Below are 16539 nucleotides of genomic sequence, written 5' to 3' on the forward strand. Positions count from 1 at the left end.
TGTTTAATGATACAAACAAGCAATTTAGCAAAGTTTGATAGTAAGTGTGACAGTGGTTTAACAATGTTCATGGGCAAGGTACACTTGACATTTTACTGCGTTGAGGACAGGGTCAGACAAAACTGTCAGACAGTTTTGTCTTCTGTTGAGTCATGAGCTTCAGAAGAGATCCTTTTGCTTTCCAAACTCCTTCTCAGGAGTCTAGGTGCAGCTGGACATATTCCTATGTGTAGAGGACTATATGTGCTCAATCTATCCTTATACCACTTAGCTGTCAAAGTTTATCATGCTATTAATCACTTAGTGAGGATCTGTGGTGGGAAGGGATCTTTCAGCCTTGAGGAGTAACCTTGGAAGGTGTCCCTACTTAAGGGAAGATCCTGGCATGGAGTCTGTTGCCATATAGGAGAGCTAAATGGGCCCTGAGTTGCCCGCTATTTATAGAGTAAGATGAGTGACTTATAGACATATTTCCATACCAGAACTTCTCTGGGTCACTGTTCCAGACAGCTCTGGGCTACCATATCCAGAGTAAGCTGGATGCAGCTATCACAGCACCCACTGGCGGCTGTGGCTTAAGCTGGGAGGCAGGAGCACACCACCACATCCACCACATTCAAAGAAAGTCAGTGAGCAAAGTGCAGCATGAGCAATGGAGCTCAACTTCTCTAAATTTCAACCCAGTGGTATAAACACCAAGGAACAAACATTAATGCCTTGTGCCCCATTCACTACTTTTCTATTTTGTACAAGGGTTTCACTCTCTGAATCCAGTGATCTTTTTTTAAAGACACTTCTACAAATTACTTTATTTGCTCTTTACTGAAAGACAGAAATTTGTGTGACAATTTTCATGTCTTTGAAAAGGGTAAACAAAGAAACAAAACTGCTGTCATGTAAAATCATGCCACTGTTCATAAATTTATCAGCAGTGTCAAGATTATTTGGTTCAGTTTCTGGATACATGTGGAAGTTTCTGGCTACATGGCTTGGTAGCTGTGGAGAGCACAGCCAAACACATAGATTTGAAATGCATCTTGGCTACTTGGTGTGTGCAACTTGGGCCTGCTCTGTTAAAATCCTGTGGTTTGAGTCCTGCTGCACAACAAATGACAACTCCTGAGTTAATCCATCTGCAAAATATGGCAAATGATACTTGTCTCTTTCTTAATGAGGCCTTGCAGCATAATATGGGTTATGCAGTGCACAGAATTACTAACATCAGATGAAGAGCTGCAACTAGAACTTGTGGCTCACAGTCCATCATTTTTTTGCTAGGCCAAGGGGTGCTTCACAGATGTAATTTGCTTGTATGCTCTGGAGCTGTACGTAGATTTTTGCAAGGCATGGAGTATAATGAATGTGATTAGTGTATCAGGAGTGCCATGGAGCTCTGGGCATGCCTAATGCAGTTAGTACTCAGTGTGATAGAAACAGAAACTCAGAGGAGTTGGCATGTCGGGAACTCTGGGGCTCAAGTACCCTTAGTGCAGATTTAGTTCATCCATGGGAATGACTGAGTGACTCCTGCGGAAAATGTAACAAGGACAGAGAAAGGGTAACTTTGAGAAAGAAGGAGAAAGTGTGGATGATTTTAGACTGAAGTAATAATGTCTGGAAAAATTAAAACTAGAATTTCTGAATTCTATAATTTAAGTTGATGGACATCTTCTGAAATGGCTTATTCTAACACTCTTTTTATGGCGTCTTTGTAGGCAAAATGTCCATGGGTACCAATGGGATTTTTTTCTGTGTAAAGAATGCTGGCATACTTTGCAGTTAGTAAGGACTATTTTGCATCAGAGATTGTTGAGGAATGGTTTTGTTTTGCCAGGCAAGTATAACTTCTAAAGACTCAGTGGTACAAGTCCCTGTTAAACAGTGTTCATGTGAATTGTCAGACTGTTGTCAAAGCTGATGGAGAAATAACGTACCTGCCAGCTAAGGAACTACTCCAGTGAGAGATTCAGTTTGAACTCTGCTAATGGGGGTGGAAAGAAAGAGGGGGCAGCTTCTACTTGCATGGTTTTCTTGCATTACCTCTCATTGGTTTTCCAACATGGTTGATGATTTAAAGAAACATGACTGAAACTGGGTCTCTTGTGTGTGGAGAGGGCAGGATAAGAACCATTTATACCTGCTGACATTTGTCTTCATGAATTGGTAAGTAACTGCCTAGGAATTTCTGAAATAGTAGGGTTAAGGGGCATTTAATAGTGAGTGTTCAGTGTAATTAAATATCTGCAAATACATTGCACATATTTTGTTTTTACTGAAGTTATCAGTAAAGCCCCACATTTCTTAAGGTACTACTGCAGAGCGGCAGAGATTACTATATCATAGAGGGAGGAGGAGAGCTAAAGTACTGTCATATGTAAGCTATTAGTGTAATTATATTTTTAAAGTAGTACCTTAAATTGGTTACTTGAACTGAGTTTCCAGTCTGTGTAGAGGAAACAGTAGAAAATAATTTATATGAAGGCCTCAACCTTTTATTTAAGTCAACAACACATAAAGCATTTTAAGTTTGCTTTTTTATTGTTGAAGTCCCATAATCTATGAGGCACACTTAGTCATGAAGTAGCTTGTTATTAAAATATAATATCATGTTCATCTGTGATTATTATTTTAATTCAGTGCTCGGTTGACTTATATGAAGCTGCCTGAACTCTTTCAGTAACCACTCTCCATTCACCTACATTACATTTAATTTATACCATGATGATAAAAAATTTGATTTATTTTACAACAGATCAGTAATTGTGCTCTACAAATAAGTCCGTAATGATAATCAACAGCATTTTCAACATAATTTAATTTGTCTTCTCCCGAGAGGTAGTTAAATGCAGTAATAATAACACTACTGTTATGGACTCTGCTGCAGTTAATCATGGCCTGAATATGCAGACAGCCCCAATATTGTATTGACAGAAATTAAATTAACCATAAGCTTGGGCAATCAGTGGCTGTACAGCTATTAAAAGTAATAAAGGCAACAAACCCCAACCATAGTCAATTACATTTTGACATATAAATGAAAAAAGACAGATGCTTTTGATTTGAAATTTTTATTTCACTGGAAGTAAAGAAGACATATCTTTTCATATACATTATTTCCCATGCCTTAATTAACCAATAATACACAACACAGCCTAAGAATCATATTGACATAATGTAATATCATGGGTGTATTCTGTGTGCCTCCTAACCCAAACATTTCATTATCTCCATATATATTGGCTTGGTATAGCATGTTAATGCAAAGGTATATTTCAAAATGCATAGACAAGATAAGGTGCAATCAACATTCCAAAAGAGTTTCAAGAGATTAGGAAAAAAACTTTGTCTCTGGGTTCATGTGGTATGTTTTTCTTAAATTCCTGCTGAGGTGAGAGGCAAAACTCTGAAAATTTCTGAAAAAGTCAATGACTTGGGTGGTGTTTTGCAGGGGAGAAAAGAGGAAAGAGTTGTTATTTCACTATGTATGTGTTTAGCACTTAATAATTTTTTTCTTATACGAAATGAAGTATCTATAACTTGGTAAAAGTTACTTTTATGTCATGTTCCCTTTAATATCTCTTTTGTCTAGGAAAAATCAAACAATGAAATGCATTCAAAAGTGGCCAGTTATTTAGATAGTAAACTACAAAGTGAAATTTAAATACTTATAGGCACTTGTATATATAATAAATTATAAAACTTATGTATATTTAAGGGGAAATAGAGTAGATCACAAGTTTTATGGATATTTTATAAGGGAACCATGTTTTTACTTGAACAAATCAAAGTAGTTAATAGATAATAAAATCTGAATATATGACTTCTTTTTTGTAGTAGTTTCTATAGATTTACATCTTGAAAAGTATGCATTTCAGCTTGTTGTGATTTAATCTTATCAATAAAACAATAATATATAACAAAAACAATATCTTAGGGTACAAGAGAAATAAAATAGTGTAATATATCATTATTTTTAATCAAAATGAAACCCAGCACATATAAGTAGAGTATTTTGAGAATTACAGACTTATCTGTCACTTTAGATAGTTTCATAATCTTACATAGCAGTCACCTAGTCTACAAAAAATTTTCTTCAGAGTTTGAAAAACTTAACATTTTTACAATGATATCATGACTTGACTGATGACTAAAGACACTGCATTGTAGAAGGATGAAGATTTATAGATCAGAATTGAATTTGGTTGCCTAATCCCATAGCAAACCATAACCTTAGTTCAGATCCCTTGCAAAACATAAATATTTGTTTAATTTGACACAAACTGTTACTGAATTCATATGCTTTTTCCAGTTCCTGAGCATTCTGCTGGATAGGGGTCTTATTCCAGGAGAAGTGAATAATCCTTCACCTCTAGATCTTTTTGCTCCTTAGACTCATTAAATTCAATATATTTTACTTACATACCAAAGGAGAATAATCCTTCAGGAACTAGGAGATAAAATTGTGTGTCTTATGTTATGCAGGTCAAGCTAGTAGCTCAAAGTTTTTAGAAATTCTCTTTTGGCCATAAAACCCATGAACTTAAGTTCTTAAAAAAAAAAGGTTGCCCAAGGCAAAGGCAGGGTTTAGAGCAGCCCTGACTGTACAATGGGAGAGACACAGACGGTGTCTTCATTTTAAAAAAATGTAATTGTCTGTGAGCAGTAGAACACACAAGGCCAGGTTTCCTAAGGCACTTTTTAGGTGTTACTAGACTCTAGTGAAGCCTCAGGTTCCCCCTTGAAATACCCCTGCAGACTTCAGATCACCTCTATGGTAAACTCCCATGCACATGGTGGTTGGTTGGCTACTGCCAAGAGGAGTACATAATAGCCAAGTTCTCCCTGCTGTCCCTAGATGGGAGGTCATGACAGACTTTCCTTCTTCAGCCACTGATTTTCACAAAACATCTAGGAATTCAATTATCTTTACAAGTTTTACTCTTTCCAGTATAGCTGCAGTTGGCCAATGGTTCGACAAAGTGAATAAAGAGATAGGCATATGGGACAGATTCTCTTATTCCATAAGAAAGCAGATCAAAAGCCATTTTGAAGAAGTCATTCTGTAGTATAGGTGACAGATCACAGTGTTATAAGAACTTTACTGTAGCTGATACGCAATCCTCTTTGTAGACAACGTGTTCTTGCCTCACCCATTAACAGGCTAACTATAATAAATTTCTTCAAAGATAACATTTTGGTGTGCCATTTTGGTGTATATTCCATGTGGCATGTTCATTTACTTCTAAATATAAATGTAATAATATGCTGTCAGATGTTAATGTTTAGATGTAGGGTGGTGTTTAGGTATGTCATGCAAGGACAAAATTCAGACTTCCTTAACTTGTACAGGATTGAAAAAATCCTTTTCTAGTTATGTTTTTGGGCTTTAATTTTCTTAGACCTTATAAATAACTTTCTTTTCTCAAGAACAATGATTTTGTGAATAGGTAGCACATGGGGGCCAATATCTATTATGACACTTATGAAGAAAGACAGATATATCACTCATGGCTATTTCCGTGATGAGTTATCTTTCCCCTCTGTAGCCATGAAGAGACATGTCATAACAGAGATCAACTATTATTGTAATGTAATTTTTATCTATACAGCGTAAATGGTGTTGATTGCTGAGAGAAACACAGAGGGTGGGAGGTATGACTGCTGGTACTCACAGGACAGGAAATACAACTTAGGCAATAGTGAATATTATGTTTGATACATATTTACTTTCATCCTATAACTTCCAGGTTGTCTGCAAGTTTCCATAAAGCAATCCACTGTATTAAAACACAGTCTGGAAATTCTGTTTCCTCAGACACTAGTATATGTTCACTCATATTTGTTCAGAGGGGTGAGATATACAACATGAAAACGAGCAGCAGGTTGCCACTGTATTAATTGTAAATTGATTCAGCAAGATGTGTGTCCTATTATGATTGTGCGGGTCTATGGGAAAATAAAACCAATCCTTAACTAGAACACGAGAAGGAAAGGCTACTTTTTTGCCTACACACAGTATTAAATTAAACATTTATGTATTTTAGCCCTTACCATCCTTATATTTATAGAAAGGGAAAAACTTGCCATCAACAAGATAAATCTAGAAAATCCATATTTAGTACCAGTGACACAAGCAAATTAACTGTTAATGCTTTTTTTTCTGGCTCGGAAACCATAGTAATCTAGGCCAACAAGATATTTTGATATTAACAGCAATACGTAAACTAAACCAAGACCAAATCTAAACAAAGCTTAAACCAAAAACCTTCCAATACTTGTTCTAGTTTTGCTTTCTGTTAAAAACCTTCTTCAATTTCTTGATCCCTATTTCCAAATGGTCTGATCAAGGTAAAGGAGAATCTAGAAAAACAGCTCTGCTAATTGTAAAGAACCTGCAGAAAGTGTAGGGGAAAGCAAAATCTGGGACCAAATGGTCTTGCAACTAGAAAATCCATAATTACCCTATGGCTTCACAAATTGATCAAGATCCAGGAAATAAGGCTCTATCTTGCCATTTTGTTATTAGCGATGACAGAGAAGCTGACCCCTAAACATCTTTTTCACCTTTTTAACCTGTTTAGAAAAGAGTTTTTGTCATGACAGAATTTCAGCTTGTCTCTGTCCCAGTGCCAGAGACCTTCTTTTTGTAAATGTTACTCTTTAAACTGTACAAAATGAACAATAGCCACTGAAAGATGCATAAACCTGAGCAGTATTGTCCTGAAAGTCCACATATATGATTAGTCTATATGGTTCTGTCATTCTACCAGGAAATTTGTGGAATAACACTGTACCAAATACTGTATCATTTTTACAGACATTACGTATATTACATCAGAAGTATTTCTGTATCTTCAAGAAAGTGACACTCACTCTTTTCTTCAGTTGTCAATTTCATGTACTTTATTTGAAATACTTAGACAATACAAAACATGGGTAAATTTAAATTACATTAAAATTAAGTTCAGGAAATTAAAAGAACAGGGCTCTTAAAACCTCATATTTCAGCTTTCTGTTTAATGGTATTTGTCCATTCCAACTGTTCTTATTGGACATGTTGCTTATTATAATTGCTATTTATGGATAACATAAAATGAGAAGATATTAGCATTGAAACTACTTTAAACTGTTAACTTCATTCCTTCACTCTGATATTGACAATCTTAATATTGCATTATCATGCATTTCTTTATCTGAAGTTGTCTTGGACAATAAGTAATTATTTTAGAAAAATTTATCAAGAATAGTATATTTTGAAAATGCTATTCTTATATGCTTGTTACATACAAATGTAACATTGCTGTGGTACTAAATGTGTTTGAATCAAAAATATTTGCTTAAATTAACAGCAATTAAGAGTATACCTATACAAGGAACAGAGAGGTTGGTGTGAGGTGAAATTTATCATGAGGTAATTGTGAGTCAGAACAGAAAACTGTATAAATGACCTCAAATTTGCACTGAAAAATATAAGCTATTTCTTCATGTTATTTCTTTTCTTATTTTTTTCTAATAACTAAGTTGAATTATATTTTATTTCATTTTTGAGAATATAATGAGGCACAATTTATGTATCTTCAGTAAAAAGAAGACTGGTTTTTTTTTAGAAAGGTCTTTAAATGTTCCTACACTTCCCAGTTTGATGATTTTTTTTTTAAATAAATTCTTTCTTTTATTCCCCCCATCCTTTCTGGAATAGAGATGTATTGACAACATATTTGATTGTCTGCATGTTTTGAACTTTGACATCTTATCACAAGTCAGTGACACATGACCAAGGCAGAATCTAAGATGAGGTATTCCTGCATATCCTGAGAAGTGTAGACTGGGAGAAACAATTGCTTCAGGATGTGTATCTTATACATGTTACTATTTCTGTCTAACAAATTATTTTGGTCTAACATTAATGAAAACATGCCCAGACTGGAATGTAAGGAAACTCAGGCTATGGACACAAACTGATACTGGTATTTCACATTTTACCCTCTCAAAGAGATAGGACATAAAACCATGAGTGAATCTGTAGTATTGGAGTCAATCAACCAATAATTTGAGGATTAATTAACTGTCCGCTTTCAGTAAATAAAGAATCTTATCACACTTTCCTTGGTGTTGAGTGTGTTAAGGCAAGTGCCACAGCTGCAGTTTCTGTTGTCTAGACTGCACGTTCGAGATATCCAGTTATTTGCATTATTTTTAACATCTATATGAATACATCTACCCTCTTGCTCACAGGATATACCAAAGGAATGGGAGCTGGTGTTTGGCTCTAGACCTGCAGACTGGCTTCCCAAAACTACACATAACTTAGCTAGTGGGAAGAAACAGTTTGATTATAAGCAACAGTTGAACACTAAGCATCACCCTTGTTATGCTGGTATTGTCTAGAAACAAGAGTGGCAACAGATCAAAACAGAAACCCATAACTTGAAGAAACAACATGTTATTTTGATAGCTCTTGTTTTAAGAATGCAAGCACATACCAGCTTGATTTTAAACATGTTGTTGTTTTAAAACTATAGCAGTTGAATGAGACCTTCTCTGGACAAGCTTTTTGTATTAGCTGTCAGTTCCTTGACTTCTGTTTATTCCAAAAACATACTAAAGGACATGTATCCTAATCTTTCATGGCTAAGTAGTTGCTAGACTGAAACATCTGATACATGAGTCTGATCCTTCTCCTGTTTAAATTTTGCCATAAATGCAAAGCTATGTTATTCAGCTCAAATGGCACAAACAGAAGATTTGTTATGTAAACTATGGAATCTCCTCACAAAAAGGGATGAGAGATTAGAAATCAAAATAATCAAGGTAACATTCACTATAAGGTCTTATGGTTTCCGAGTACGAGATTTCAGTGGGGAAAAGAAGCAATGCAGAAAATACCACCTCATACTACTTCATTATCCTTCTTGAAACCTTTTATTTTTAAACCAATTCATGGGCATATTATAAACTGCTGCCTTATTGCTTCCCCCTCTCAGTCTGGCTTTGCCTTCTATTCCATTGCAGTATTTCCTTTCCGTCCATGACATCATCTTAACTCTCACTAGGGGAAGGGGGAAAAGACACAGAGAGAGAAAGGAAAAAAAAAAAAAAAAAAAAAAGAGAGAGACAAAAAAACTCCTTCCTTGGCAACAGAAATACCTTTAAGTGTAACATAATTACAATCTCTCTGCCCTTTCTCCCCCCTCTGGGACTATTCAGCAAACCCTACAACATACACTTAAATCTTCAACTTCTTAGAGACACTACACGCAGATGGGAAAGATTTGATTAAAATTACAGTGCTTTAGGTTCAACTTCACCTATTAAGAAAAAAAAAGGATCTGGTGCTGGACTTTTTTCCCTTAGAAATAACTAGGCCACAGTAATTACAGGCAGGGTCCTGCTGTGCACCATGAATAGAATCCCTGGGGTGGTATTTTCCTGTAACCTGTCTATGTAGGGCTGTTGACATCAACATGAATGATAACTATGCCAGGATTCCTTTTTTTTTGTTTGTTTTACCTTTTGTATTATTATTATTATTATTATTCTTTTTATGCCTTAGAAAAAAGGAGGAGAAAGAAAATAAAATAAGTTCTAAGTGTTGTGATTTACATTATTTGTGTCAAGGATGCTTTTATGTACTTTTCTATACATCTGTGTGATTTCTTAGATTAACTTTCTTGAAGTTGAATTTTGGCCCTCAAAAAATGAAGGGACCAACACAAGGCAAATAATAGGACACAGAACATTAGACACTGTGAAAGTTTAAATGTTCGCACTTTTCCCAGAATCCAAAGTAGTGGGAGCTTTCATTTCTGAGAACTGACCCACTTTTGGACAATTGACTTGTGTGACTAAATACTGTCCACCAAATTTATTTTATTTGGATTTCATGTCATATAACACAGATATATTTTGTTATTGTTTCAACTGATAAAAGTCCTGAGTTACTCAGCAAAAGTTTTACTTTGCATTGTGTTGCACTGTCCAAATGAGGACTCACATGGAATTATAAGAAGAGGTACTTCTGTAAGTCTTACAAAAACGGCAGAAGTTAAAGGATGAAAAGGGAGAATAACAGCAGCAGTTGGAATGGAATACATGTAGTATTTGTTGGAAGAAGCAGACAAAAGATACCAAGGACAAAGTCCTTCCCTTCTCTCTTTTTACTGCGTGCTTAAGAAAGAAATATAAAGCACCAAACTGACCAGGAGAGAACCTCGCCAAGCTAAAATGAAGCTCAGACTCTGCTAATAATGGAAAGTTGAGGGACCTCTTGCATTTTGTCCTCAGCTCTACATTCTAGAAGAGCCTCCACGGTTTGTGAGTCTGAGAAAAGGCTAGATAAGTGAATCGTTTTTCTACTGACTCTTGACTGATATTTGCCTTGAAAGTATCTACTCCTCGCTTTTGTAAGTAAATGCGTCCCTGAAGGAGCCTGTCTCAAAATCAATTGTTAGAATCAGTACAGGTAGCTCAGAATGATGTGGGAGACATAACCCAGCCCCTTACAAAAAATCTTTACCCTGTCCCAGGAGGATCCTGGAGCAGAAGAGAATCAGGGCCAGTACAGTAGCTGATTAATTGGCTTTTGTAGATATCAAACAAACAAACAAACAAACAAAGAGAGGTTTTCAGAGGTTTTTGCACTGAAAATGCTCTGAGAATGCTAACAGTCAACTAGTTCATGCTAGGATACCTCATAAACTTAAAAAGGAAGCTAGCATCATGAATTGGTCTCAGTGAGAACTATTGATAGAGAAATGACAAATAGACTGAGCCTTGACTATGCTGGTCCATGAAAGTCTGGAGCTGCTTATGTTTGGTGTAAAAACATAACATGTAGCCAAACAAGGGGATACAGAATGAGGAATGACTTGTTCAAAGCAAAAGCCTGAGAAAATGTTTTTTTTTCAGCAGAACTGTGAATGGATAAGAGCACAACCTGGCTGCATTTGTCAAGATTTGAGAAAAGGATGTTGCAGTGATCAAGATGAAAGATATTGCTTAGATGAATGGGTTGCGGAAAGAATCTCAGCAAGACTTGAGAGTTTCACTTTAAGGTCATAGACAGAGGGCTCCGTGTACAAGAGTTCTGACTTTACGGGCCTGAGTGGTGGACAAGATGAGAATCTTGTCCACAGTGACTGGAAAAAATTGGGAGAAACAGCTCTTTCTCTCCACATTAAGCTTGAGGTAATTTATATCTGCAAAGAGATGTGTGAGAGAGAGGCTTCGATTTTACTTTGGACAGAGACAGATTTGTAAGGGAAACAGTAATGCATGAGACATCTGAGATCTTGGAGCTCAGCCATGAAGGGATGCTGTTGGAAGGCTGAGAAAAATCTAATGCTATAAATGCAGAAACTCAATTGTTTTTTATTTCCTATAACCATGATAAAGATGAGATTTACTATTCCAAAAAGCTAAAATAAGGAAAAGGTGACAGGATTGCTATGGGAATTATCGTATCAACAGTTAAAGAATGAAACTTCGTTGTGTTTGTTAAAGGTGATGTGTGAAATTCTTTAGTGCCTTCCAGGAATGGAGGGTTGTAGAGCAGGGAGGAGTACTTGGGTGAGGCTTAATTCCCTATGTGCCTCTCATGAGGAATGGAGATTAATATTTAAGACATTTCCTCTCTAATTATTGAAAGGGAGGGGCCTGAGAGAGCCATACTTGGCAGCCTTGTGGGAGGGATCTCACCTTCAGGCAACTGAGGTGCCCCTGCTTTCTCACGTGGAGCAACCATGAATCTGATCTGAACAGTTCTGCCTTGTGCTTATGACTCATATTCTCCATTTGGTGTTTTGTTCCATTCACCTTGTACTTCTGTGAAGTCTTTTGTTACTGTTTTTATTTTCTATTTATTGTCCTAAGTTCCATTCTTCAGTAGTATCTTTGTGCCATTTTCTGTCTATTATGAGATGTTCAACTCTCCTCTTCCTTGGTTCCTCATTTGTTACAATGGCTATTCCTATTGCTGTCTGGCAATTGAACATTGTAAGATTCTAACAGGGCAGAGCCATTTTCTGCCTTTTTGTTTGCTGAGAGAATGACTTCTGCCCTTTGAGGCAATTGACATATTCAAGGAAACACTTCTACAGGGTGGGACTTCTCCCCTCCTTCACCCCTCTCAGCTCCCCCCGCCTCTGTCCAACCCTCCTTCCTTAGTTCATTGCAGTAGTTCAAATGTGCCTGGCAGTGAAAGAGCTACTCCTGCAGCTCTTAGACCTTGTTCTCATTTATTTAATTTTTTTGTTTGTTTGTTTGTTTGGTTATTTATTTATTTATTTGTTTATTTATTTCATGCTAAATGCAGAACATAACCTTTCATGTCAAAGCTTGCCTTTCTGACTGGTGAAACTGATCTGGGCTCACAATACACCTCCTTTAACAGAGAGTCCTCAGCACAGTTAAGATGCCTTTCATCTGCTCACCTTCTCTGGTGGTTTTTGCATGGCATTTGCTTGCCAAGGCTGGGTTTTCCCAAGCACTCTCACAGTTCTTATGATAATAGTTTTATGTCTACTGTAGAGTGATGCTGAGCTGATCCAGCCATATTTAGTTCACATTAATCACACCTTGTTACTCAAAACATATAGCTCTAATCTAAACCAATTAAGCTTGTGATGTTTATATAGAGGGATTAATATAGCTCAGAAAAGCATAACCTTTTGTCCATAGAAATATCTTAAGATAATGAGTTTTGTTCAGTGGGATGGATTTATAGAAAGGTGTGTTTTGGATGTAGATATCTAATTGTAAATTCTAAATCAACAGGAAAATAAGCTTGTGCAGACAGAGAAGTTTCAGCTGCATAAATGAAGATGGAAAAAGGAAATTATTTCAATTAAAGTGAATGCTTGAGAATATACAGGGAATTAAGGATAACATCCTCAAAATGAAGAGATAAATAGATTGAGAGGTAAAGCAGAAAAAACCAAACAACTTTGCTTGTATTTAAAAATATATTTTCTCCTTAATGCGTCATGCTGACTAAAAAACAAACAAAAATCTTTCTTTGATTTCGCAAGTTATAGTGAAGACAAATATTCTTTTTTATATTTGGAATTTATAGCTGCAGTACAGCCTCACCATGAACAACTTCCTGAACTGTCTGTATCTCTAGGATACCATTTTTAGTTCAGGGAACAGATGAACAAGATGAAATTATTTATAATATTTGTACCATAATATACTTATGATGCCTGACAACAACTGATATTAGATCAGCCATCAATTTTTAATTAATTAGAGTGTTCAAATTCAGCTTAAAGAGCCCAAGTGTTCAGGATAAGACCTATTTTCAATGGACTATCATACAGTGTTAGTCCATTATTATTTGGAATGATCTTGATTATCTCAGAAATTTGCTTTAAAGTCATGCATCTCAGCCCATAGGACCCTAATGTGGTCAACAGGGAGAGAATAGGAAAGGCCACTGTGCCCCAGTACCTAAGCCCCTGGAAAGGGAAAGAACTGGAGGAAATTACACCTACTCCAAGCTGCAAACAAAGGCAGAAAATTCCTCATATCCTTACCCTTTTGAGTTATTCAAGAAAGCTATATCAATCAGACATCTGTAAATGAAAATTCACCTTAGATATATATTATCTTGTGTGCTTGTCTGCTGTCATAGACAGTCTGTGCTGATTCAGAACAAGGTAGAGCTGAGCACTTGTGCATTTAAAGAAATAAATCTTTTCTGACCAACCAAAGCCCTGAAATATGGGTTTTGATATTACTACTTGTCTGAATGCAGAATTTGTAGTAATTTAAGACAACTCCTTTATGGATCGTGCAGATGTAACACTCAATACAAAAGTCACCTACTACTTCATTCTTCTCTGCATCCCTGCTGGGATTTAAGATGCAGTCCACACACTTGGCTCAGCAAATGGTTGTTTCCACTTGAAACCTCCAAGCAGGTGAATTAAAATATTTCCCCCATCAGGGAACTAATGGGCCTGAAGAACCTTTCACAGCTCTCCCCAGGACTCCTCCACTCTTTCCTTGGCCCATTTCAGCCTCCTGGAGCCAACAAACCCTGACCAGTCATGCCACAACAGGGCTGATCTCCATCTCTCTGCAGCCATGTCCTGTCCCAGCCATGGGTCCCACCAAGCCACTTGTGTACCATGTCCTAACCCAGCTTCAGTCTGTGCCAGGGAGGTGCCAAATGACGGTGCTGGTGCTGCCACCTCTGCCCCCTCTGCTGCCCTGCTCCTGGCTGTAACAGGTTCCCCAGAAAAGCAGTCACATCACCAAACCTGATAGAGTTCAAGAAGCGTTTGGACAGTGCTCTCAGGCCCATGGTGTGATTATTGGGGATGTTCCTGTGCAGGGCCAGGAGTTGGACTCAATGATCCTTTTGGGTCCCTTTCAACTTGGCATATTCTGTGATTCTAAAATTTTCATAGTATGATGCACATCAAAAAATACCTTGTGTTGTGGTGGTTGTATGCCTTCTCTAAGCACTCTGTTAAATTCGTCACACATTGCTGATCAGAGTTTTACAAGCAATTGTTTGTTTTACAGCTGGTTGGTAGAGGTATTGTTCACTATCAGGACTAAATGATACTCAGGCTGGTAAATAGCAATCCTTTGCTTTACAAATGAAAATCTGGATTTTGCACATGAGATGTATTTATTAACTCAGTGTGGTGAGAGTAAAGAGTCCTGCGAATCTCCACATTTTTTGCAAATGAGATATAAGTTAGCAAATTTGAATCTGGTTTGTTTCCAATGAGCTTAACTCAAGGGAAAACTAAGTAGGCTTGAATGTGGTCCTTCATGACTTTGAGTACTAAGAACTTAGGCAGGTGGATTCAGTATAAAAATAGAATGAATCCATTTTACATTGCATATAGAAGTTTTTGCACAACTTTATGCAAAATAACTTTTTATTATACTACAGTTCTGTGCAGTTTACTCTGTAATAGTGCTTTCAGGTAAGAGCTTAAAATTGGAGGTCATGTTTTCTCCTCATGAATATTAAATATCTCAGGATTATTTTCATAACCATACAGATTCATAGCATGCCCTTAAGCAGAGCTATCTTTCCACCAGGCAGGTCTGGGTGGTTCTGCACACCAGCACAATCAAATGAGTGTCTATAAGTTGAGACAAAGCTTTTAAAACAGTCAGATTAGAGACATGATATAAATGTACAAGAGTACATTTGAAGAGTGGAAAATCTACTGCAAAAATGCTTGCAGAGGATAAATCTCTTGGATTCTGTGAATCCTCTCTTCTCACTATTGTTATGCAGTGCAGTTATGTATCCTTGGACACATCTCTGCTCATGAACAGGTTGTGGAACCATATCTCATAATTCCTATCTTCTCCTCTCATATTTCCAGTAAAGATTATCTGTGTTTCTATGGTTGCAATTTAGTGAATCCCAGGGTTAAATACAGGGATTGATTGGGATATTCTCCCATACCTTGCTCTGCAAAGAATTTTATTTCATTCTGGGGTTCCTTTCCATAGAAGCTGTGCTAACAGGGAGCCCTATTCAGGCTGAACTCCTGCCTTTATAAGCAAGGAGATGACCCTAGAGAAGGAAAATGGGCTCCTCTTTTTCTATACTACAGGCATTTACAAAAAAAGGGGTGTGACCTTTGCTGCATCTCTTATTCTTTAACCTGCATTTTCTGTAGTCATTCTTACTCTTCTTGTCATAGTGCAGTTAAAGGAGAGGGACACGAGTCACTAGAATGAGGTCAGGACTGGACTGGCTCTGGAGCCATGATCTGAGGAATTCTGAAGATACTTTTAAATAAAAAGAGTCTTCTGTCTCTTTACATTTTTTATTAGGGCAAAATGAATAATTGTAGCAGAAAGAAAATAAAAAACACTTTTTGCAGAATTATTTTCTTTATAAATTCTGTAGAGAACTATACTATATTGTTTGCCACCAGAGTAGATTGGCTGCAGTCTCCATCTGAATTAAATTCACAAATACTATATTTTAGGGTATTTGAAATGTATCTTAGATTTTGTCATGGTTTTGGCTGGGATAGAGTTAATTTTCTTCTTAGTAGCTGGAACAGTGCTGTGTTTTGGATTTAGGATAATAATGTTGATAACACACGTTTTAGTCACTGCTGAGCAGTGCTGTTGTTACTTCAACCCATGAGTTTTTCTCCTTTTATTCTTCTGATCCTCTCTCCCATCTCACCTGCAGGGAGTGAGTGAGTGGCCCTGTGGTGCTTAGTTGCAGACTGGGGTTAAACCACCATAGATATGCTTGTCACTGTTGTCTGGGATGGCATCTTCATCAGCTCTCTGCATCTCAGCAAATTTTGCAACTCCGACCTAAAAACACCTTCTGTAATGTATGCATATATTTCTCTTACCCCCGCTTTGTCAACTGAATCTAATAGTTGCAACATATTAGTATGCATTTTGTTTGTATACAGTCAACTGCCTATGAACATATATATACACGGAAAGTATTTGGTAGCTTTCGACCTTGAGATATGAGCAATTCATCATTGACTAGCCTAAGAATACACATCCTGATATGTTTTATTCATATCC

This window comes from Empidonax traillii, unplaced genomic scaffold, assembly GCF_003031625.1.
Source record: "Empidonax traillii isolate 1590-97213 ecotype Southwest subspecies unplaced genomic scaffold, ASM303162v1 scaffold107:size1083646, whole genome shotgun sequence".
Classification (NCBI taxonomy): domain Eukaryota; kingdom Metazoa; phylum Chordata; class Aves; order Passeriformes; family Tyrannidae; genus Empidonax; species Empidonax traillii.